At 45.8% G+C, this 24771-nt stretch overlaps 1 long non-coding RNA gene across 1 annotated transcript; it reads right to left on the bottom strand.

Annotated features, from left to right (window-relative positions):
• Positions 1-6503: 6503 nt before the first annotated feature.
• LOC114115740 (uncharacterized) lies at positions 6504-9226 on the bottom strand. Its single transcript, XR_003590006.3, has 2 exons — positions 9070-9226; positions 6504-6953 (listed from the first exon to the last, which is right to left on the bottom strand). It is a non-coding gene; the product is annotated as an uncharacterized LOC114115740 (long non-coding RNA).
• Between the last annotated feature and the right edge of the window lie 15545 nt (positions 9227-24771).

Raw genomic sequence — 24771 nt, 5'->3', positions numbered from 1 at the left:
AACTTATATGCAGAGTACATCATGCGAAATGCTGGGCTGGAAGAAGCACAAGCTGGAATCAAGATTGCTGGGAGAAATATCAACAACCTCAGATATGCAGATGACACCACGCTTATGGCAAGAAGTGAAGAAGAACTAAAGAGCCTCTTGATGAAAGTGAAAGAGGAGAGTGAAAAAGTTGGCTTAAAGCTCAACATTCAGAAAACTAAGATCATGGCATCTGGTCCCATCACTTCATGGCAAATAGACGGGGGAAAATGGAAACAGTAACAGACTTTATTTTCTTGGGCTCTAAAATCACTGTGGATGGTGACTTCAGGCATAAAATTAAAAGACCTTTGTTCCTTGGAAGAAAAGCTTTAACAAACCTAGACAGTATATTAAAAAGCAGAGATATCAGTTTGCTGACAAAGATCTGTATAGTCAACTCTATGGTTTTTCCAGTAGTCATGTATGGATGTGAGAGTTTGACTATAAACAAGGCTGAGCACCAAAGAATTTATGCTTTTGAATTATGGTGCTGGAGAAGACTCTGGAGAGTCCTTTGGACTGCAAGGAGATCAAACCAGTCAATACTAAAGGAAATGAACCCTGAATATTTATTGGAAAGACTGATGCTGAAGCTTCAATACTTTAGCCACCTGATGTGAAGAGACCCTGATGCTGGGATAGATTGAGGGCAGGAGGAGAAGGGGACCAGAGAGGATGAGATGGTTGAATGACATCACTGACTCAAAGGATATGAGTTTGAGCAAACTCTGGAAGATAGTGAAGGACAGGGAAGCCTGGCAGGCTGCTGTTCATAGGGTCGCAAAGAGTCGGACACGACTTCGTGACTGGAAAAACAACAATGAAACGTGGGGCTTTCCATGTGGCACGGTAGTAAAGAATCCACCTGTCAATGCAAAAGACTTGGGTTCGATCCCTGGATGGGGAAGATCCTCTGGAGTAGGAAATGGCAACCCACTCTGGTATTCTTGCCTGGGAAATCCCATGGATAGAGGAGCCTGGAGGATACAGTCCATGGGGTCACAGAGAGGCAAACATGACTGAGCACAAGCAGAACAACAACGGAATATAATCTAGAAAAATAATGGATGGCTCTGGGACACGTCGGAAATGAATACAGTGTTATAAATCAGCTATACTTCAGTAAAAATAAGAGAATTAAGGTGATAGATGGAATTAAGGCTGCCAATCAACTCACCTGGAGGTGGGAGGTCATCCTGGATTGTTCAGCTGGCTCAGTGTCACCACAGAAGTCCTTTAAGTGGAGAAGAGGGCAGGAGAGAGTGTCAAAGGGACGTGACTTGGGCAAAAGTCATCTGGCCATTGCTAGCTTTGAGGATGGAAGGGAACCAGGAGCCAAGGAATGCTGGCTAGAAGTTGAAAAAAGCAAGAAGTTCTAGAGTCTTCCTTAAACTTTCTAGAAAGTTTACACCTGGAAAGTTTGCACCTTCCCAGCTGAGACCTTGATTTTAGCCCATTGAGACCCCTGAAGACTTCTGACTCCCAGAATGTCATGTGGGATCTTTCCGGTTTAGTCGCTCTGCAGGGCTCAGTAGTTGCCGTGCTCAGGCTCAGTTGCCCCTTGGCATGTGGGATGTTAGTTCCCCAACCAGGGATTGAACCCACATTCTGCATTGCAAGGCCGATTCTTAACCCCTGGACTCCCAGGGAAGGCCCTCACCAATTCCGTCTTGAGCTGGCCTTTGCCTTTCTTGGGTTTGGCAGCTGATTTTCCTTCTCATGGAGCTGCTCTCCTGTTTTTCCCCCCAGAGAATTCCTCTGCCCTCCAACACCGTTTCCTCCCAGCCTCTTAAAACAAGCTTTGATCAGCAACTCTTTGCCTAGTTTCTGCTTTATGTGGGTGAATGTGGGTGAAAGCACCTCTGTTCCAGCTGGTCACTTATGGCTCCTTCCTCAGTATGCGGCATTCCCAGCGTGTTTTTCTGAGGTCCTCATGACCAGGGTCTTACTCCCTTCTAGCAGGCTGCCGCGGCCTGGCCAACAGGAAACACTGGTGCCTTTTGCCCCAGCGAACTCTCCTGGTGCAGGCCAGTCTGGGTGCCTCTCCTCTCCCCCATCTCGAAAGAGTGGTCTGTCTTCTTTGTGTTTCTCAGCTGTGAATCAGACGCCAGACTCCTGTGGCCTCAGCTGTAGGGGACACAAAGCAAGCTCTCCACGTCATCCTAGTGAAGTCCCTTTCCCCAGCTGGAGGTGAGGGAGCACTCTTACCATCGGGAGAGTAGACTCCAAGCACAGCTCTCTGAAAAGAGACCCTCTTCTGGACTTCCCTGATGGCTCAGGGGTGAAGAATCTGCCTGCCAATGCTGGAGACACAGGTTTGATCCAGTCTGGGAAGATCCCACATGCCATGGGGCAACCAAGCCCATGCATCACAACTGCTGGGATTTTTTGTTCATTTCTCTCTTCTCCACTGTACTGTGAGCTTCTCTGAGGCAATGGAATTCCAGTGGAGCTATTTCAAATTCTAAAAGATGACGCTGTGAAAGTGCTGCACTCAATATGCCAGCATATTTGGAAAACTCAGCAGTGGCCACAGGACTGGAAAAGGTCAGTTTTCATTCCAGTCCCAAAGAAAGGCAATGCCAAAGAATGCTCAGACTACCACACAATTGCACTCATCTCACACGCTAGTAAAGTAATGCTCAAAATTCTCCAAGCCTGGCTTCAACAATATGTGAACCACGAAATTCCACATGTTAAAGCTGGATTTAGAAAAGGCAGAGGAACCAGAGATCAAATTGCCAACATCCGCTGGATCATCGAAAAAGCAAGAGAATTCCAGGAAAACATCTGCTTCTGCTTTATTGACTATGCCAAAGCCTTTGAGTGTGTGGATCACAACAACTGTGGAAAATTCTTCAAGAAATGGGAATACCAGACCACCTAACCTGCCTCCTGAGAAATCTGTATGCAGGTCAGGAAGCAACAGTTAGAACTGGTCATGGAACAACAGACTGGTTCCAAATGGGGAAAGGAATATGTCAAGGCTGTACACTGTCACTCTGCTTATTTAACTTATATGCAGAGTACATCATGAGAAACGCTGTGCTGGATGAAGCACAAGGTGGAATCAAGATTGCTGGGAGAAATATCAATAACCTCAGATATGCAGATGACACCACCCTTAAGGCAGAAAGTGAAGAGGAACTAAAGAGCCTCTTGATGAAAGTGAAAGAGGAGAGTGAAAAGTTGGCTTTAAACTCAGCTTTCAGAAAACTAAGATCATGGCATCTGGTTCCATCACTTCATGGCAAATAGATGGGGAAACAATGGAAACAGTGGCAGACTTTGTTTTGGGAGGCTCCAAAAGCACTGCAGATGGTGACTGTAGCCATGAAATTAAAAGACGCTTGCTCCTTGGAAGAAAAGTTATGACCAACCTACACAGCACATTAAAAAGCAGAGACATTACTCTGCCGTCTAGTCAAAGCTACGGGTTTTCAAGTGGTCATGTATAGGATGTGAGAGTTGGACTATAAAGAAAGCTGAGCACTGATGAATTGATGCTTTTGAACTGTGGTGTTGGAGAAGACTCTTGAGAGTCCCTTGGACTGCAAGGAGATCAAACTAGTTCATCCTAAAGGAAATCATTATTTATTTACATAATTATTAAATCCTAAAGGAAATCTTGAATATTCATTGGAAGGACTGAAGTTGAAGCCGAAACTCCAATACTTTGGCCACCTGATGCGAAGAACTGACTCCTTAGAAAAAACCGTGATGCTGGGAAAGATTGAGGGCAGGAGGAGAAGGGGACTACAGAGGATGAGATGGTTGGATGGCATCACTGACTCAATGGACATGGGTCTGAGTTAACTCTGGGCGTTGGTGATGGACAGGGAGGCCTGGTGTGCTATGGTTCCTGGGGTCGCAAAGAGTTGGAAATGACTGAGGGACTGAACTGGACTGAACTGAGGCCAAGATTGTGCCCCTTGCTGCATAATAGATGCTCTATTATTTTCAGTGATATTTATTAAGCTCCTATTATGTGCTCTATAAATTATTACTGCCATTGGATATTCAGATTGACCTCAGAGGTATTGTGAGTTTGGTTCCAGACCACTGCATTAAAGTGAGCATTGCAATAAAGCACATGACACTAACTTTTTGGTTTTCCAATGCATATAAAAGTTATGTTTGCTCCATACGGTTGTCCATTAAGTGCTCAATTAACTTATGTCTATATATTAATATGGACATATATTTGGAGAAGGAAGTGGCAGCCCACTCCAGTGTTCTTGCCTGGAGAATCCCAGGGATGGGGGAGCCTGGTGGGCTGCCGTCTATGGGGTCGCACAGAGTCAGACACGACTGAAGCGACTCAGCAGCAGCAGCAGTAGCAGACATATATTAATTTAAAATACTTTATTGCTGACAAATTCTATCATCTGAGCCTTCAAGTTGTAATCTTTTTACTATCAGTTCAGTTCAGTTCAGTCGCTCAGTCGTGTCCGACTCTTTGTGATCCCATGAATTGCAGCACGCCAGGCCTCCCTGTCCATCACCATCTCCTGGAGTTCACTCAGACTCACGTCCATCGAGTCTGTGATGCCATCCAGCCATCTCATCCTCTGTCGTCCCCTTCTCCTCCTGCCCCCAATCCCTCCCAGCATCAGACTCTTTTCCAATGAGTCAACTCTTCGCTTGAGGTGGCCAAAGTACTGGAGCTTCAGCTTTAGTGTCATTCCTTCCAAAGAAATTCCAGGGCTGATCTCCTTCAGGATGGACTGGTTGGATCTCCCTGCAGTCCAAGGGACTCTCAAGAGTCTTCTCCAACACCACAGTTCAAAAGCATCAATTCTTCATAGTGACATCAAAGATCCCTGATCACAGATCACCATAACAAATAGAATCATAATGAAAAAGTTGAAGTATTACAAGAATTACCGAAATGTGACACAGAGACAGGAAGTGAGCAAATGCTGTTGGGAAAATTGTGTTGATAGGTTTGCTCCCCGCAAGGTTGCCACAGACTTTTACTTTGTGAAAATACATAGTATCTGCAAAGCTCAATAAAGCACAGCCTGATAAAACCAGGTATGCTTGTAGCATAAGAGATGTGGCAGAAACACGTTTTCGTAACCGGAAGCATCTACATTTTGGTGGGGGGGCTCTCTTAAAGAAAAAAAGTAACAGATTCTGGATATCAAATGCCTGTCACCTCCTTGAGAGAGGTCCCTGCACCCGGGGGTCCCTGCAATGTAAATGTTGTTATTTTGGTGATGGAATGCTTTTGCACAGAAGTACTCCATTGGGCAAAAGTGACTCCTGGCTGGTTGACCTGGGTTCAGCTGTTGCATGCTCAGTTACTCAGCCGTGCCTGACTCTTTGTGACTCCAAGGACTGTAGCCCACCAGGCTCCTCTGTCCATGGGATTCTCCAGGCAAGAATACTGGAGTGGGTTGCCATTCCCTTCTCCAGGGGATCCTCCTGACCCAGGGATTGAACCCATGTCTCCTGCATCTCCTGAATTGGCAGGCAGATGCTTTACCACTGTGCCCCCTAGGAAGCCCAGCAGCTGAGAGAGGAGGATTTGGGAGGTGGACAGCTGCCCAGAAAGGGTCCCTTCTGTCCCTGGACCCGAGCTGGCTGGGGGTCAGGGGGCAACACAGTTTGTGCCCAGCTGAGTCTTGACCTGGCCCCTGGGATCACAGCCTCCACTCCTGGTGAATGGGTGGCCATGAAGGAAAATGCCAAAGCCTCTCTCTGCCTCTCTTTTTTCTATTTAAAGAGTTAATTGATTGGTTTTTCGCTCTGCTGGGTCCTTCTGTAGTTGTGACTGGGGACTATTCATGGTTGCGGAGCTGGGGCTCTAGTGCGCGCCGGTGTCAGCAGCGGAGGCCCCCGGGCTCTAGAGCGCAGACACAGTAGTTGTGGCGCTCGGGCTGAGCTGCTCCGTGGCCTGCGGGATCTTCTTGAACTCGTGTCCCGTGTACTGGCAGGCAGATTCTTAACCACTGGGCCACCAGGGAAGCTGGCTCTGGCTTGGAAGAGCAGCGAAGCGTGTGGTTGAGGTCAGGGATTAAGAGCAGGTGGTGTCCAGGGTCCCGGAAGTCACGTGACTGCTTCTGGGCTGCACTGTGTGGGTCTTTCCAAGAAGCCAGGAGGACGATTCCCGCTAGACTGAAGTTCCCATTTTCATAGCCTGCTCAGCATCCTCCAGCCAGCCTCTTCCCTGCTCTCTGCCCTGGGGAAACCGTCCCCTGTTCAGATGCCTGAGGATGCACTTCCGTCCACTTCCTCCTATTCCCCCTGCACGCCCCAGAATCAGCCTGAAAGCTTCCACCCACAGGGAGGGGGAGTTCAGAAAGACGCGTCAGGTTAGCTGCCAAAGGAACGGGTTTGGGACCCAGTGGACTACGTTCCCTTTCCAGCTCCCAGCCTCCCTGTGCCCTGGGGAAGTTACTTAACCTTCTAAGACTCTTAAAAGGCTCTTTCTCCATCTCTAGGAGGGCAGAAGTAATCACCATCTATTCTTGACAGCTAAGGTTTATTTTTAATTTTCCGAAACCTATATTTAAATTTCTAAACATTTTCTCTTTCTGGAACAGACTGTGGCATTTTCTTCCATGGATTCTTAGGAGTCACAAATGAATAGAAGTTGCATGACTTTCTTAGAGGACTCTTTGTTTCTTTTCATTTCCTGATTGAGGCAGAAAGGTTACAGAAAGAAGACAGAAGACATAGATGGAAAGAGAGAAGGACATGCAAGCTTTTAAAAATCTGGTTTGTGCACCATAATGGAAGAACTGGAGACCTCATGGATGCTAAGATGCGTCTAAGCAGCTTTACTGTTCTCTCTGTAATGCACAGGGAAGTAAGCAGATGTGTTCCTGGTGAAATCTGAGGCAGAAACGATCCATGAGCTGCTCTGATCTGCAGTGACAGGGTCAACTTAAAAAATCTTCCTGTTCAGTTGTAATCTGAAAATGAAGCAACATCAGAGAGCTGAGACTGATGGGTCTTTTGTTCTCCAGTCTTTTTTGTCCACGATTATATAACTTCATGGTTTCATATGATAGATATTTTAATTACTTTTTAATTAATTATGATTACAGATCATTTGGAGAAGACTCTTGAGAGTTCCTTGGACAGCAAGGAAATCAAACCAGTCAATCCTAAAGGGAAATCAACCTTGAATATTCACTGGAAGGACTGATGCTGAAGCTGAAGCTCCAATACTTTGGCCACCTGATGCGAAGAGCTGACTCGTTGGAAAAGACCCTGATGCTGGGAAACATTGAGGGCGGGAGAAGGGGCGACAGACGATGAGATGGTTGGATGGCATCACTGACTCGATGGACATGTGTGCGAGCATGCTCAGTTGCCTCAGTCAAGTCCGACTCTGTGACCCTGTGGACTGTAGCCCGCCGGGCTCCTCTGTCCATGGGATTTTCCAGGCAAGAATACTGGAGTGGGTTACTGTTTCCTCCTCCAGGGGATCTTCTAGACCCAGGGATTAAACCCGCATCTCCTGTATCTCCTGCATTGCAGGCAGATTCTTCACCCATTGAGCCACCTGGCCAGTCCTGATGGACCTGAGTTTTGAGCAAACTCCAGGAGATAGTGAAGGACAGGGCAGCCTGGCACGCTGCAGTCCAAGGGGACACAAAGAGTCGGACACAGCAACTGAACCACGGCAACACATGATTTTGTTCCTGGGCTGTGGTCGTGGGCTGACTGGCAGCTCCTAAAAGGTATGTCTCCATTCGCATCCTGAGAACCTGTGACTGTGACCTTATTTGGAAAGGGGGTCTGGGCAGATCATCCTGAATTATCAGAAGCATCTCTACCAAGAGACACGTGAAAGAGAGATGCACAGAAAGGACGCACAGGGAGGATGCAAGGGGAAGGCAGAGACTGCGGAGGAGCAGCCAGAAGCCAGGGACTCACTGGAGGCGAAAGGAGGCGAAGAAGGGGTCTCCCACGGGGCCTCCGAGGGAGCGTGCCCTGCCTGCACTTTGACTTCTGGCCTCCAGAAGGGCCACAGAATAAATTCCTGTTGTTTCAAGCTACCGAGTTAGTAGCTTGGTGATTATGGTACATAATTCATTACGGTAACCCTAGGAAATGAATATAGATAGATCTCAAACTCCAGCTTACGCTTATTCCCAGCTCCCTTTTAAGGCATTGTTTTTGCCAGTTTACATAGCGGAATGGGTATGTATGTTAGCAAATACAAATAATACAAAAAACGTCTAATCACCTATTGGCATCCATCTCTAACCATAAGGGTTATTTTCTCGGCACTGCTGAACCTGGGGAGAGCTCATCGCCAAGAATGTTCTGTAGAAAGCAGATGTTCCCAGGAACTGGGGGCTGTGTTCCCAAGAATTGGAGTTTGTGTTCCCCAAATCTCTATCATGAATATTCTGGTGCTTAGGAGACAGGTTGATCCATGGTAGTCATTGCTATATGATACCTATTTGATAGACTTTTTTTTTTTTTTTCTGTATAACATATCTGATAATTACATAAGTAGGAATCTATGCTTTATCTAGGGCAAATTCAGGAGGTTTTGGTTTAGCTGGATGCACGAATAGAGCTCTAAGGATGTGAGATCAGAAAACATAAGCTGCTTTTTTGGGAGAGTGTGTCTATCAAAGTCAAGGCCTAAGACAGCAAACTCCTTTCTTTGCTTGTCAAAAGCCGTGGAGAAAGAATACCGATAAATCATCGTAATAACAGTGTAGGACTGTCAGCTCGGCGAAGGGATCCAGATGAATTTCCCTTTTCAAGCCATCAGTTTTAAGCAAATGAGAGGCCTAAAGCAAAGAGCAAAAATAACTGCTGTAAACCAAGAGAATGACTCTAGATACAGGAGATATTAACTGACAGAATTTCCTTTTTCCTACTTTCTTTTCAAGGATGACTGGATCCTGTAAAACCTCATTAAATCAAAGGTTTTACATTTGCAATTTCTCTTTAGTTCTGACAAGGGCTCTGCTTCAATTTCCTTATTTACCTTTGTCTCTCCTGTGCCCAGCATGTGGCATCAGTAACGACAACAGCAATCACAGACGGTTGTTGCACGCTTACCTTGTGTCTGGCCCTATTCGAAGAGCATGGCGCGTCATCTTTTTTTTGCAACGGCCGTAAGTGGCAGGTGCCGTCATTATTTCCATTCTCACACGAGAAATCCAGGGCACAGAGAGGAGCGGCCCACCGCCCCTGCCTCACAGCTGAGTGGAGGCGGCCTTTGAATCCAGGCAGTCCTGTTCCAGAGCTCTTGACCTTTGAAGCTCCAGAAAGATCAGCAAATGCTCAGTGAAAAATAACAATAAACTCAGTGTTACTGAAGCACTTACAATGTGTCGCTGTTTTAAGTCCAACGTATTAACTCGTTTAATATCCCTAAGAACTTATTCACAGATACTTTTTTCCTGCTTTACTGACATATAACTAACTCATAACACTGTTTGTTTAAGATATACAAGGTGATGATTTGATTCACATATATACTGCCAAATAAATGATTACCACAATAAGGTCAGTTAACATATCCATCACTTCACATGATTACCATTTGTGTGTGTGTGCTGAGAATTTAAGACCTATTCTCTTAGCGACTTTCAAGGACATTGTATAGTATTGTTAACTACAGTTGCCTTAGTGCACATCAGATCCCCAGAAAACATTCATCTCATAACTGGAAGTCTGTACCCTTGACTAAGATCTCTCCATTTACCCCATCCTCCAAGCCCTGGCAATCACCGATCTACTCTCTGTTTCTGGGAGTTTGGCTTTAAAAAAAAATCTAGTATAACTAAGATCATAAAGTATTTATCTTTGTCTGACTTATTTCACTGTCACAGAACGCTAAAGTTTCATTGATGTTAGTGCAAGTGGTTGGATTTCCTTCTTTTTAACAGTTGAATAGTATTCCATGTGTATATCCGTATCTCCGTTCCTCCACTGGTGGGCGCTATGATTGTGAGAGTTGGATCATAAAGAAAGCTGGATGCCAATAATTGATGCTTTCTAACTGTGGTGTTGGAGAAGACTCTTAAGAGTCCCTTGGACAGCAAGGAGATCCAGCCAGTCCATCCTAAAGGAAATCAGTCCTGAATATTCATTGGAATGACTGATGTTGAAGCTGAAACTCCAATACTTTGGCCACCTGATGCGAAGAACTGACTCATTAGAAAAAAAACCCTGATGCTGGACAAGATTGAGGGCAGGAGGAGAAGGGGACGACAGAGGATGAGATGGTTGGATGGCATCACCGACTCGATGAGCATGAGTTTGAGTAAACTCCGGGAGTTGGTGATGGACAGGGAGGCCTGGTGTGCTGCAGTCCATGGGGTGGCAAAGAGTTGGACACGACTGAGTGACTGAAGTGAACTGAACTGTTTCCATATCTTGGCTATTATAAATAATGAATATGGGAGCTCAGATATCTCTTCAAGATAGTGATTTTACTTCCTTCAGACATCTACCCAGAAGTGGGATCTCTAGGTCATATTGTAATTCTATTTCTGATTTTTAAAGGAAGAGCCATGCTGTTCTCCACTGTGCCTGCACCAATTTACATTCCCACCAACAATGCACAGACTTCCCTTTTCTTTGCATTCTCAGCAACATTTGTTATTTCTTGTGTTTTTGTCAATAAGCAGTCAGTCTAACAGGGGTGGGATATTATCTCACTGTGTTTTTGATTTGTGATCAGTACTTAATCATCACTGCCAATTAGTGATGTTGAACATGTCAGTATGTTCAACATATAATATGCCTATAATATCCAATGCACATATAAAGAAACTGAGGCCATGAACAGTTTAGGAAATTGCCCAAAGTTCACAGCTATTAAGTGGCTGTGACAGGTTTCCAAGCCAGGATATCTGTGCAAGTAACCACTCAGCAACACCAACTTCTACGTGAACAAATCATGAGATTCGTCTTCATCAGAGCTATGAAGGGAAAGAGAGTTCCTGAAAACAATCACTGCAGCTTAGAAGCAATCGTTTGCTACAATCGACAGATAAGCAACTAATTCCAGATCATTCTTGACTTTCCCAGAACCTTAGAGTGGCTGCCAAGCAGTGCTTTGCTACTCAAAGTGTGGTCCTCACCCCAGTAGCTGAAGTACCACCCAAGGGGAAGTTTTTAGAATGCAGAGTCTCAGGCCCATCCAAGACTCACTGACCCAGAATCCGCATTTTAATAAGATCTTCAGGCGATTCAGTGCAAATTGAAATCTGAGAAGAGCTGCTGGGAACAGGGTGCTCAACTTTGGTTGTGTATCAGAATGTGTGGGGGTGGGGAGAGCGCGATTCAATAGGCCTGGGGGTGTGGCCTGAGCAATGGGATTTTAAAAGCCCTTCAGGGAACCTCCCTGGTGGTCCCGCGGTTAAGACTCCCGAGTGCTTCTGGCTTCGCAGGCTGTGGGGTGGGTGTGATCTCTAGTCAGGGAACTAAGATTCCACATGCTCTGCTGCTCAGCCAAAAAGAAAACAGAAAAGTAAATAAAGCCCCCAGATGCTGCTGCTGCACACCCAAGGTTAAGAACTACTGAACTAGTGCAGCGGCTCCTAACACAGGATGTACGGCAGCATCATCTGGGAAGGCTTTTACAGTATCTCAAAGCTTGATTCATCTCTGGGGTGGCAGTTTTTAAAATCCCCCAGTGATTTAAATGAGCAGCCAAGATCTGGAACAATAGGAGACCAAGCTTGAGTTTGGGAGTTCTTGAAAGCGACAGCGTCAGTCTCTTTGCAACCCCAAGGACTGTAGCCTGCCAGGCTCCTCTTTCCATGGCACTTCCCAGGCAAGAATACTGGAGTGGGCTGCCATTCTTTTTTCCAGGGGATACTCCTGACCCAGGGATCGGACACCTCCTGCATTGAAGACAGATTCTTTAGCGTCGGAGGCACCAGCTTTGTGATTATTTATTCAACAAGTGGGATTCCCTCGTGCCTCAGACAGTCTGCCTGCAATGCAGGAGGTGTGAGTTCCATCCCTGGGTCCCGAAGATCCCTTGGAGAAGGAAATGGCAACCCACTCCAGCATTCGTGCCTGGAAAATCCCACGGATGGAGGAGCCTGGTGGCTACATACAGGCAATATAATTGCAAAGGGTCAGACCTTACTGAGCGACCACACTTTCACTTTCATTCAACAAATATTTGCAGGACTCTTTGATAACCCTGGGAGTGGGGCGAGGAGGTGGGTACCAGGGCTCTGTAACATAACCAGCCGCAGTCCCTGAACTCAGGGAGTGAGCGGGACAAGAGACTTACGCACTTTGAGCTCAGTGCTCTCATCTCTGCGACGTGGTACAGAATTCGGGAGACTGGCTGCTTTGCCGCCTTCTCATCTTTGGGATGAGTTCCTACTGACCTCAGAACCTCCCCCTGCCCCAGCCCCACCACAGCTGATTGGCTGAAGGAGGCCACCTGACCAAGGAGCGGCCCTCCACCAGAAAATACTGGCTCCTGGAACCACAGTGATGACTGTGATCACCAACGTTTGTGAGCGCTTGCTTGCTCCCAAGGGAGCTGACTATCCTGAGACGACCCTTCCCGTTTGCCTTGCAGGATGGGGTCACCGCAGGGAGCAGCTGGCTTGGAGAGGCCCAGACGACAGCTTCTGGTCTTCAATGGGCAGGCCGTGTACTGTGGTTTACTCTCTCACTCTGGGGTTTTTCATGGACCGAAGCAACAGCTATCCATGGCTGAAAGCTGATCAGTCTTCACTCTAGAATAATAAGCAGGTAAGGAGATCCAACCAGTCCATCCTAAAGGAAATCAGTCCTGAGTGTTTACTGGAAAGACTGATGGTGAAGCTGAAACTCCAATAGTTTGGCCACCCGATGCGAAGAGCTAACTCATTGGGTGAAAAAGACCCTGATGCGGGGAAAGATTGAAGGTGGGAGGAGAAGGGGTCGACAGAGGATGAGATGGTTGGATGGCATCACCGACTCGATGGACATGAGTTTGAGTAAACTCCGGGAGTTGACGATACACAGGCGTGCTGCAATCCATGGGGTCGCAAAAACTCGGACATGCCTGAGCGACTGAACTGAACTGAACTGAAACATTTATTATCTACTTAGGGTCTCACGTGGTATTAGGCCTATGTCAGTCTATCCATGAATTGGCCTGGAACATAAGATTTTTCTACCACCCAAGGGAACCGGGACCCAGCGGGCATCTATCTGTACTTGCGTAGTGACAGCAAGTGTGCTTGACTTCAGAGCCTGTGCCCTTTTCCAGCCACATCGTGTCTTCCACACTTTTTGATGGGCCTTCTCTAATTTGTCTGTGGAGAAGGGAAAGTATTCTGGCCTGGAGAATTCCATGGACTGTATAGTTCATGGGGTCACAAAGAGTCAGACACGAATGAGCGACTTTCACTTCACTTCTCTAATTTATGCTTTTTACAGATATTGCCGCTTCGCTCAGGAGGATTTGTTAAGGATTTTCTGATTCTTTTGAAAGGTAAGTTTTCAGAATGTACACTGTTGTTGTAGCTTAGAGATTTCTTGGGGATTTATTTACCTATTACTCTGCAAATTCTTCTAGAAAAAAAAGTCTTGAAGTTAACCCAAATCAGGATCAGTTCTGGGTTCTGTAAAAATTTTTCTTAGGCTTCTTATTTTCTCCTTCATAATGACATCATATGTAGGCATAGAAGCTCATCTTTGTGATTTGAGGTTTACAGCGGTTGAGCGTTTGAAAGAGTACCATAACTCTGGCAACGTTTGTCAAGGCATTCTATACCTCCTTTCAGGCCGATATATTTCACTGAAGGTGTACCCGTCTCATAGTTGGATTAGCTTATTGGACAGAGTTACCAGATAGTCAGTGAGAAGGGAATACTAGGCAGGTAAATTTCAATTAGATAGAGGTGTCCTGTGCTGTCCGAGGTGGTAGTCATCTCCACATGTGACAACTGAACACTTGAAATGTGGCTCGTTTGAACTGGGATGTGCTGTCAGAGTAAATCACATACTGGATTCTTATAAGAAAACACAGAGTGAAATATTTCATTAAATGTTTTTATATTGAGTGCATATTGGAATGATAAAGTTTTGGATGTATTAAGCTAAAGAAAATGTTATCACAAGCAATTCTATCTGTTTCTCTTTGGTTCAACGTGGCTACTATAAGATTTAAAATTACATACGTGGTTCACATTTGTGGCTTGGGCTGTGTTTCGCTGGATTATGCTGAACTCAAGTAAGAAGGGGAACAAGCTTTCGAAGAGCTCGTGCTCGTGAAAGGAACGAGGGTAGGCCCCGAGGAGGGAGATGGGAAGCAAAGAAACGACAGCAAAGAAGTATCTGGCGTTTGTCCAGTTTCACATTTTTGCTACGTGTACAACTTATTTTGTCCACATGCACAAGGGAACCTCTCCCACCCAAACTACCCTTATTGCAAACACAGCCTGACATTGAAAAATAAGCCTGTGCTCTTTCCCTCTGGTTCTGCGGTAATTAGAACTTGGCCACCCCTGAATCTAGCTGACACGCCAGCTGAAGGGGCGCTGGAAACTGCCTGGTTTTCAGGCGGCTGCCATGGCCCCCTGGAGTGATAGTCGTGAGTGTGGAGGGCATAGTTTCCCAGGGGGCGCTGGGAGAGGCTCGGATGAAGTGGGATTGCTCTTGGGATGTAATAGATGTGCCCTGGGTGGACGAGGCAAGACTGCGAAGCTGGGGGCCACCCAATCCTACCACTTCTGGATCGGCCCTGGGGGACAGGCTCGGCTCTGGACGTGGCCCAGCCTGTGATTAATCTTTAAAACAGTTTAAACGACGGTTGTCTCAGTGTCCAACCCTTTAGTTTCAATTGGATAAAGCAAGGACCATCTTCCCAGCATCATATAACATGGCTTGCTACTCATTTCAATTATAGATTGCTATATCACTAGTTAGCCCAAAGCATAGTGGATTAAAGCAATAGCCATTTTATTTCTCAGAATTCTGTGGCCCAGGAATTCCTTTAGGTCATAGCAGGGACACCTTATCCCTGCTCCAAGATCAGCTAAGATAGTTCACATTCACTGGCTGGGATAGCTTGACTACAGTCATATAATTAGGGTAACAGCTCTTATTTTCAGCTGGTTTTGTGGTTTTTTCTTGCTATGTGATGAGTAAGGGCTTCCATATAGCATGGTGGTCTCAAAGTACAAGCATATCTTGGAGGTACTGTGAGTTTGTTTCCATAGCAGACAATAAAGCAAACATTATACTAAAGCAAGGCTCAGGAATTTTTAGTTTTCCAGTGCATATAAAAGTTATGGCCACACTATACTGTAACCTATTAAGTATGCAATAGCATTCTGTCTAAATAAATAATGCACATACCTTAATTTTAAAAATTTATTTATTGCTGAAAAATGCTAACCATCATCTGAGCCTTCAGTGAGTCATAATCTTTTTGCCACAATAACATTAATGATCATGGGTCATAGATCACAATAACAAATATAATAACAAAAAAGTTTGAAATATTGCAAGAACTACCAAAATGTGACATGGAGACATGAAGTGGCTTCAAATGCCGTCGGAAAAATGGTGCCCAATAGACTTGGTTGACTCTGGGTTGCCACAGGCCTGTAAGGTGTGAAAAACGCAACATTTGCAAAGCACAGTCAAGCAAAGTGCGGTAAAATGAGAATGAGGTGTACCTGCGCTGGAACTTCTTACCTGGCGGCTGGCTTATCTCAAGCAACAGTGGAAGTGGTCGGGATTCTTAAAGCTTATGTCCCTTCGAAAGAGAGAAAAACATCTCTTATGTTGGGAGTCAGCTGGGCACTCTCGGCTAAACCTTGGTGTTGCTAGGAACTGTCCTATACTCAGTTAGATCATGGTCTTTCCTATTAAATATACACATTTTCACTGAAGAGGAACATTCGACAAGGTCATTCTGTGACCAAGATAGAGCAAGAACAGAACAACACAACACAACTCCGCTCAAAATAAAACCCCCAAGCAACACCATCTAATCATGCCTAAACCCGGACAGGGCTAAGACCGCTGTGGCGAGCACCTGGGACTGCTCACTGACTGCTACTTCTCTTCCAACTGTGATATATGCCTCATTCCATTCTATCTGGCTTCCAGGTAAGAATTATCAAGGTCCGCAGTCATGGAATTATCCCAATTCCCGACAGCATCCACTTCACAGAAAAGACCCCTGTTCCTGAGCTCTCCAGAACCACCCGCTGTGAGCCCGGCCTCTACAACAAATCTTCCTTACATCCCCTTCCCGTTTACCTGGTGGCTCAGATGGTGAAAAATCCGCCTGCAACGCAGGAGACCTCGGTTTGATCCCTGGGTCGGGAAGATCCCCTGGAGAAGGTCTTGGCTACCCACGCCAGTATTCTTGCTTGGAGAATGCCCATGGACAGAGGAGCCTGGCGGGCTGCAGTCCATGGGGTCGCAAAGGATGGGACGTGACTGAGCACAGCACAACAGCACCTGCTTGTGGAGACATTCCTTGCCTCCCCATGGTGCGCACTCTCTGTCCCTGCAGCTGGTCAACAAATCCAGTCCCGTTTGCCCCCAGAGGCAGTCCTCATAGCCTTCGTTTCAGGGTCTTGGCTCCGCTGTCTGGCTCAGTGTCACTTGCACTGCATTCTCTCCGTCCAGTCACGAGGGCACCCAGGTTCAAGGCGAGGGGAGACAGGCTGCCTTGGCTGATGGGTGGGGCAGCATATGCGTGCAAGGGCCGGTGTGGTCATCTCTGGAAACCACCTACCACACTTCACAGGGAGTAGTTGAGTGTTAACTTTAAAAACGTACGTGAAACACGGACACTGTTCACCTCAATGAGCTGTATTCTCTGATAGTAGAAAAATTTAATTGATTTAGCCTTTCTTTATACCCTCAGAATATGACTGCTTTTCAGCGGTTTCTTCTTTGTTTTTTGAAACTGGGGAGGTTTTTTCTTAGCTTTTTCCACATCAAGCTTGCAGCCCGCAGGACCTCTTTTTCCTGTCTGAACAGCTGCTTCCTGCTTCGGGTCAGGAGCTTTCCCCGTGCTCAGTTGGTAGACAACCCGCCCGCAGTGCAGGAGACCCAGGTTCGATCCTTGGGTTGGGAAGATGCCCCGGAGAAGGACATGGCAATCCATTCCAGTATTCTTGCCTGAAGAACCCCCATGGACAGAGGAGCCTTGCCGGCTACAGTCTACAGAGGTCACGAGACATGACTGAGCGACCGAACCGCTACCACCATGCTCGGGGCGGGTGTCTCCTTGCTGGTCACCTGCTGGAACGCTGGGGTGAACACCTTTGCTGGCTGTTGTTGCTGTGACCAGCGTTGTGTCTTGAAGGAAAAGTCATGGCACCAAGGCCATTTTCCTTCCGCGACTCCCTCCACGCTTTCCAGATGCCACCCGCTGCAAGGCTGCTGGGTGCAGGACACTCTAACACTGGGATGGCATATCACAGGCATAAAGCTGACAAAGCAGAGTCTGGTAGCCCAGGCCTTCACAGCCATCCCTGGGCCAAGGGCCTTCCTGGGCAGCCCCGCCCCCCGTCCTCCTCCTGACCGGAAAATGGCTGTTTTCCGCTCCTCTCTCTGGCGCCCTCTCTGGTTTTGATAAAAACAGCAGTTTTAAATAATGCATCGCCTTAGGGCTAACCAAGGTAATCGGTGTAGTTCAGTTCAGTTCAGTCGTTCAGTCGCTCAGTCTTGTCCGACTCTTTGCGACCCCATGAATCGCAGCACGCCAGTCTTCCCTGTCCACCACCAACTCCCAGAGTTCACTCAAACTCATGCCCATCGAGTCAGTGATGCCATCCAGCCATCTCATCCTCTGTCGTCCCCTTCTCCTCCTGCCCCCAATCCCTCCCAGCATCAGTCTTTTCCAATGAGTCAACTCTTCGCATGAGGTGGCCAAAGTACTGGAGTTTCAGCTTTAGCATCATTCCTTCCAGTGAACACTCAGGACGGATCTCCTTTATTTTTTATTTATTTATTTATTTATTTTTTTTTTCGGATCTCCTTTAGAATGGACTGGTTGGATCTCCTTGCAGTCCAAGGGACTCACAAGAGTCTTCAACACCACAGTTCAAAAGCATCAGTTCTTCGGCACTCAGCCTTCTTCACAGTCCAACTATCACATCCATACGTGACTACTGGAAAAACCATAGCCTTGACTAGATGGACCTTAGTCAGCAAAGTAATGTCTCTGCTTTTGAATATGCTATCTAGACTGGTCATAACTTTTCTTCCAAGGAGTAAGCATCTTTTAATTTCATGGCTACAATCACCATCTGCAGTGATTTTGGAGCCCCCAAAAATAAAGCCTGACACTGTTTCCACTGTTTCCCATCTATTTCCCATGAAGTGATGGGACCTGATGCCATATCTTCGTTCTCTGAATGTTGAGCTTTAAGCCAACTTTTTCACTCTCCTCTTTCACTTTCATCAAGAGGCTTTTCAGTTCTTCTTCACTTTCTGCCATAAGGGTGGTATCATCTGCATATCTGAGATTATTGATATTTCTCCCGGCAATCTTGATTCCAGCTTGTACTTCTTCCAGCCCAGCGTTTCTCATGATGTACTCTGCATAGAAGTTTAATAAGCAGGGTGACAATATACAGCCTTGATGTACTCCTTTTCCTATTTGGAACCAGTCTGTTGTTCCATGTCCAGTTCTAACTGTTGCTTCCTGACCTGCATATAGGTTTCTCAAGAGGCAGGTCAGGTGGTCTGTATTCCCATCTCTTTCAGAATTTTCCCCTTATTGTGATCCACACACTCAAAGGCTTTGGCATAGTCAATAAAGCAGAAATAGATGTTTTTCTGGAACTCTCTTGCTTTTTCCATGATCCAGCACATGTTGGCAATTTGATTTCTGGTTCCTCTGCTTTTTCGAAAACCAGCTTGAACGTCAGGAAGTTCATGGTTCACGTATTGCTGAAGCCTGGCTTGGAAAATTTTGAGTATTACTTTACTAGTGTGTGAGATGAGTGCAATTGTGCGGTAGTTTGAGTATTTTTTGGCATTGCCTTTCTTTGGGATTGGAATGAAAACTGACCTTTTCCAGTCCTGTGGCCACTGCTGAGTTTTCCAAATTTGCTGGCATATTGAGTGCAACACTTTCACAGCATCATCTTTTAGGATTTGAAATAGCTCCACTGGAATTCCATCACCTCCACTAGCTTTGTTCATAGTGATGCTTTCTAAGGCCCAGTTGACTTCACATTCCAGGATGTCTGGATAGTGGTTTTTTTGAGCTTCCGTAGTGGCTTAACTGGTAAAGAATCTGCCCATCGTGCAGAAGACCTGGGTTGGGAAGATCCCCTGGAGAAAGGAACAGCTGCTTACTCCAGTATTCTGGCCTGGAGAATTCTGTGGACTGTATAGTCCATGGGGTCACAAAGAGTCCGACACGACTGAGCGACTTTCACTGTCTTTGTTTATCTGTATTTGTTTTTCTGCAAAGAGCAGGCATTGCTTTTTAATATAACAAAAACAATCGAAAGTATATTTTTAATTGCAAATAAAACAAAGGGCTTTTAACAGAATAACCTAACGATTCCAAGGTTTGGACTTTTCCCCTGCGCCGTCCATTTCTCATTACTTTCTGTTTAACCTTGCCAGCAAGTTTTTAGAATGTGGTGTGGGACGAAACTGTGTGGTTTCCAGTGTAAATGCCTATTGACTTTTTTCAATACTTTTAAGATTTGTGATCAGAGACCAGGCCCTAATAAAAAAAAATGAGGTGTTGCCTGACTTGGTAGTATAATCAATTTAGTTTAGTGAGCAACTTGAGACAGGAAAAGATCCAAATCCCTTGGCAGTCAGGAAATATGTAGGTTGTACTCTGGAGCCTCAGAATATGGCACTGGAGAAGTTGTCTGTGGTCTCGAGATAAAGATGAGGTCATCTTACAATAAGATCCTGCAGGGATGTCACCCTGGACATAGCTCTATAAAACCTCAACTCAAAGTGAATTCTACTGGAAGTAAGACATGTCCGGCTTCTAGTGCAGAACGCATTTTCCTGGCCCCGATGGTTGAACTCTGACGTGGTAAAATGAGAGCACAGCAGAGATTCACTTATGTTCTCCAAGCACTGTAAGAGGGCGTCATGACTGCCTCCTCTGAAGCACCTTGCTTTTTAACTTACTTTTTTTCTTATTAGCTTTTTCTTTTCCTATTTTTTTTTAAGTTTGATCACTCTCTCTCTTTTTCATTAAATTGGAATATAATTGTTTTACCCCAGTGTTCATCACAGCACTATTTACGAGAGCCGGGACAGGAAACTTGTGTCCAATGACGGATGAATGGATAAAGGAGATGTGGTATATATACCCAATGGAGTATTACTCAGCCACTAAAAGGAATGAAATAGGGTCATTTGTAGAGACAAGGATGGACCTAGAGTCTGTCATATAGAGTGAAGTAAGTTAGAAAGAGAAAAACAAATATTGCATATTAACACATTATATATTGAATCTCATCAGCTTTTTCGCTTGTAGGTAAAGAGGTTGAATGCAGCCTGTGTGGCTAATGAGATGGAGCTTTCATAGTTGAGAACCGTGCGTGCACGTCTACTATATGCCTCGTGCTCTTCACTTTCCCATTGCCAGAAAATGCTTATGATAGCAATAATAGCAATCCCTACTGTGGGCCATTGTTGCTTGGTGTCCATTGTGTTTTTCACTCCTTAAAACAAGCCCACAAGTTTCAGGCTAATCTTATCGCCTCCTCTTTTAAGATAAAGCAACTGACATGCAGTTAGCTTAACTGACCCAAGGCCACAGGCCACTATGAATCCATTCTAGGATGTTAAACGGAATATAATAGTTTTCCCACCTCTCAGTTCTGAGCTATTGCCATGAACTTCATTATGCTACTACCTTGATTTTGATTGTTAGACATGCTTTTTGCTGTGGGCAAGTGATTCTTGCTGTTTTCATTTTGATTTTACACTTCAGAGCCAATCTTTCACTGGTGCAAATTCGATAAAAAGATTACAACCATTTCAATGGAATCCTATAATGTTCTCAAATTTGTCTTCATCCTACAGTGATCTATTAAATATCTGAACTAATGCTAACATGTGCAGTGATTCCCTCTCACAGCCTTAGTGCTTTACTGCTTATTGGATTTTCTCTTCTTGGTCCTTTGGGGCCAGATTGTAAAAGAGCATCCACAGCCATCCCAAAATGAGAGCTGAAGCCCTGATGGCGTGCAGAGCCTCCTGAGCTTTCCGTGTTGGCCGGCCGCTTTCCCCTGCTGGAGTCCTTGTTCATGAGTGATGCAATTTGAAACAAATTCCTTCATAGTGAAAGACCTAGAGAATCTCAGTGGAGAGCAACAAGCATGATGAAATGTTTTAAAAAATAAGACCCTTGAGGAGGAGGTAAGAGAACCGAACATGTTCAACCTTGTGTCAAGAAGACTCAGGGGAGAAATAACTCTATAAATATGCGTGCTGATGTAGTGGACACGGTGAAAGGCAATTTTCCTCACGGTAAAGGAGGGCAAAGGAAATAGGAAGGAGGCTAAGTTATAGTCAGGGAAATTAGTTTAAAATATGATGTTAATACATACAGAGGTACACTGAAAATTCTGTTTCTTTCCCTTATTACTAAGGTGGTTACCTGGGAAACACATTTACTCTGTATATGTGTGTGTGTGTGTGTGTGTGTGTGTGTGTGTGTGTGTGTGTGTGTGTGTGTGTGTGTATACTTTTCTATTAGATTGATGGTGGCAAACAGAGTGATAGGGGCCTGGACTGAGAGGAAGAAGATTCTTGTATGAATGGAAAAATAGGGTTTTGTTTTGGAGTAAGCCTGGAAGAATGAATCAGTTTCAACTGGTTTATAATTTCTATTTTATGTTCATAGCTCCATTTTCATCTATTTAAAAATTTATTGTTTCTGGCACAATAACAGTAGTAAACATTTCTTGAACACTTCTTAGTGCCAGGCCATTGTGCTAATAAGTGCCTTACATGCATTTGTTCATTTAATTTTCACAATGTTCCTGTAAGGTAAGAGTTTTATTACTGCCTCCCTTCCCACTCCCCCCACCACACCTCCAAAGCTGGGCATCAGTTTCCTCACTTGAAAAAAAAAGTTTGATATTCACAGTAAATCTGAGGGTGTTATAAGTACCGAGGGACTAGAAGTCAAATGTGCTTTATGTCCTCAAATGCATGGAACAGGTTCCTAAAAGGTGAAGGGGCTCAAAATGCCCATAGAATCCCTCTTGAGAATCTTTTTGCCCTAAATGAATGCTCAAGTTCCTGAGAAGCACCACAGCATATCTTCTGTGTTACATGAAGTGGACCATTCAGGCTCTCCTAACTTGAGTTAGTTGCTATAAATACTGATGCGCCCTACCCACTTGTAACAAGCCCCCAGATCTCATCATAGCAGTCGCTAAAATGTAAATGCAATCAGTTCAGTTCAGTTCAGTTGCTCAGCCGTGTCCAACTCTTTGCAACCCCATGGACCACAGCATGCCAGGCCTCCAGGTCCAACACCAACTCCCAGAGCCTACCCAAACTCATCCTTTGAGTTGGTGATGCCATCCAACCATCTCATTCTCTGTCATCCCCTTCTCCTCCTGCCTTCAATCTTTCCCAGCATTAGGGTCTTTTCAAATGAGTCAGCTCTTTGCATCAGGTGGCCAAAGTATTGGAGTTTCAGCTTCAACATCAGTCAGTCCTTCCAATGAATATTCAGGACTGATTTCCTTTAGGATGGACTGTTGGATCTCCTTGCAGTCCAAGGGACTCTTAAGAGTCTTCTCCAACACCACAGTTCAAAATACGATGAAAAGTGAAAGCGAAGTCACTCAGTCGTGTCTGACTCTTTGCAACCCCATGGACTGTAGCCTACCAGGCTTCTCCGTCCATGGGATTTTCCAGGCAAGAGTACTGGAGTGGGGTGCCATTTCCTTCTCTAGGAAAAATACAATAGAAGATGGTTATTGAAGCTTAAGTGGTCTGGGCTTTATCCATAGAGTCCAGTAGTTCTCAGACATGACAGATCTTAAGAATCTCCCGCAAAACATTGAGAGATCCAGGCTTCTGGGCACCAGTTCCAGAAATTCTGATGCAGTTGCTCTGAGGTGGATAGATAGCCTAGAGATCTTGTTGTTGTTATTATTCTACAAGTGATTCTGAGGATCAGACCCTGGAATCATTGACCCAGCCCCATCTCCCCCCGTATAAATGTGAGCTGTTAAGGTTGCAGAGCCAGCCCAGCACCCAGATCTCCTTTTATCCCCTTTCCCACCCCAAGGTTCTGTTCATTGCTCGATACCGCTTCCGTGTGTTGGGTCTTCTTACGGAAAAAACAGAGGAAGTAAATAAAGGGTGTCCTGAATTTCTGAGATGAGTTAATACTCATGTGCCATTTCCCCCCACCATGGGCCTCTCCTCTGCATCTAGATGCAAGGTCGTTATCTTTTATGATGATTAGCGGATGTCCAAGATTGATCATGAGCAAGGCTGGAGTCTGTAGCCACCCAGATGATTAGGAAAGCTTCTTAAATAAAATGATAGCTCTAGGTGGGCTTGTGATTGCCAAGGCATAACATCGAGGGTTTAATTTTCTCGAAGGGCTGCAGACAGTTATCAGGAAGGAGGGAGAGAGCCCAAGTGACTCTTTTGCAGAAACCAGCTGATGTCTCCATGAGAGAGGCCCAGAAGAAGTTCTTTAATTTTCCTCAGCATCCACTGAGCTCCTGAGTTGCTGAAGAGAGGAACACAACTGAACAGATGACTGAGTGTGTTTGTACAAAGTGTGTGTGTGTGAGAGAGACAACTAAAACCATCAAGCTGGGGGCAAAGTCCACATTAGTTTAGAAATAAGGAAACAGAAGCAACACAGCAGGAGGGGAAAAGCCTGCCTAGGTCCGGGCAGAGCTGTGATGCCGCTCTCTGCTGGCCGAGCCTGAGCTCTGACCCTCAGCTCTTCCTGTCCACCCGGGAAGGTCATGTCACTCCTGGGCAGAACAAAGTGGAAGCCTACTCCACGATCAGAATCCACGTGCTCATCTGGAGGTCTTTCCCAGCCTCAGGCTCACAACTCCAGATCCTGCTCATTTTAAAGCTTCAGTTCTTGCCTGAGTTTCTTTGCTTTGGAACCTGCCCCACCTGACCATCTGCCTCACACCCCGGCCCCAGATCTGCAGGGGTTCTTTGCTCCCCCTAGTCTGCAGATGTGGCTGGGTCCCTCAGGGCTGTATCTGCGGCTTTCAGCCTGACCTCAGCCTCAGCATCAGGGTTCCAGAGTGGCTCCTAGTCATCCATATCCTCTTTTAGCCTCTGATTTAGAGCCATTCTTCAGCTAGATCCTTTCTGGGATACCTTGCTTGTATGCAAAAAACACATGAGCCCTGGGAGATTGGGTGGGAAGTTTGCATAGGATGGCTTTGCGCCCTCCCTCGGGCGAGTCAGAGCCGCTGTTCCAAATCTCTGAGCACAGACTTCCCTGCCTTCACCTTGTGTGATCCACCGTGCAGGCGGTTCTGGCTTCTGGAAAGGGAGGTCATCACAGCCAATCTGACAAAGGAGATCAATTGTTGCCTCTGAGTCTCAAAGACCTCAGGCTTGAGGAAACTCGGTCACAAAAGAGAGCGGACTGGCTTGGCTGTTCAAGAGTCGTGGGCTGAAGGGGCGTAGAAGGTTAAAAAAGAGAAAGACTCACCCTGGGGACTGAGCATTATAACCAGGGAAGAGAGGGCTGACATGAAGCCCGGCTGGGTTTGGAGGATCTCAGCGGGGAGAGAAAGCCCGGAATCCAGATTCAGCATCCAGGGTGGA

This window comes from Ovis aries, chromosome 7 (genome assembly GCF_016772045.2).
Source record: "Ovis aries strain OAR_USU_Benz2616 breed Rambouillet chromosome 7, ARS-UI_Ramb_v3.0, whole genome shotgun sequence".
Lineage (NCBI taxonomy): Eukaryota > Metazoa > Chordata > Mammalia > Artiodactyla > Bovidae > Ovis > Ovis aries.
The sequence above is the reverse complement of the archived record's forward strand: the minus strand, read 5'-3'. Positions and strand labels throughout refer to the sequence as shown.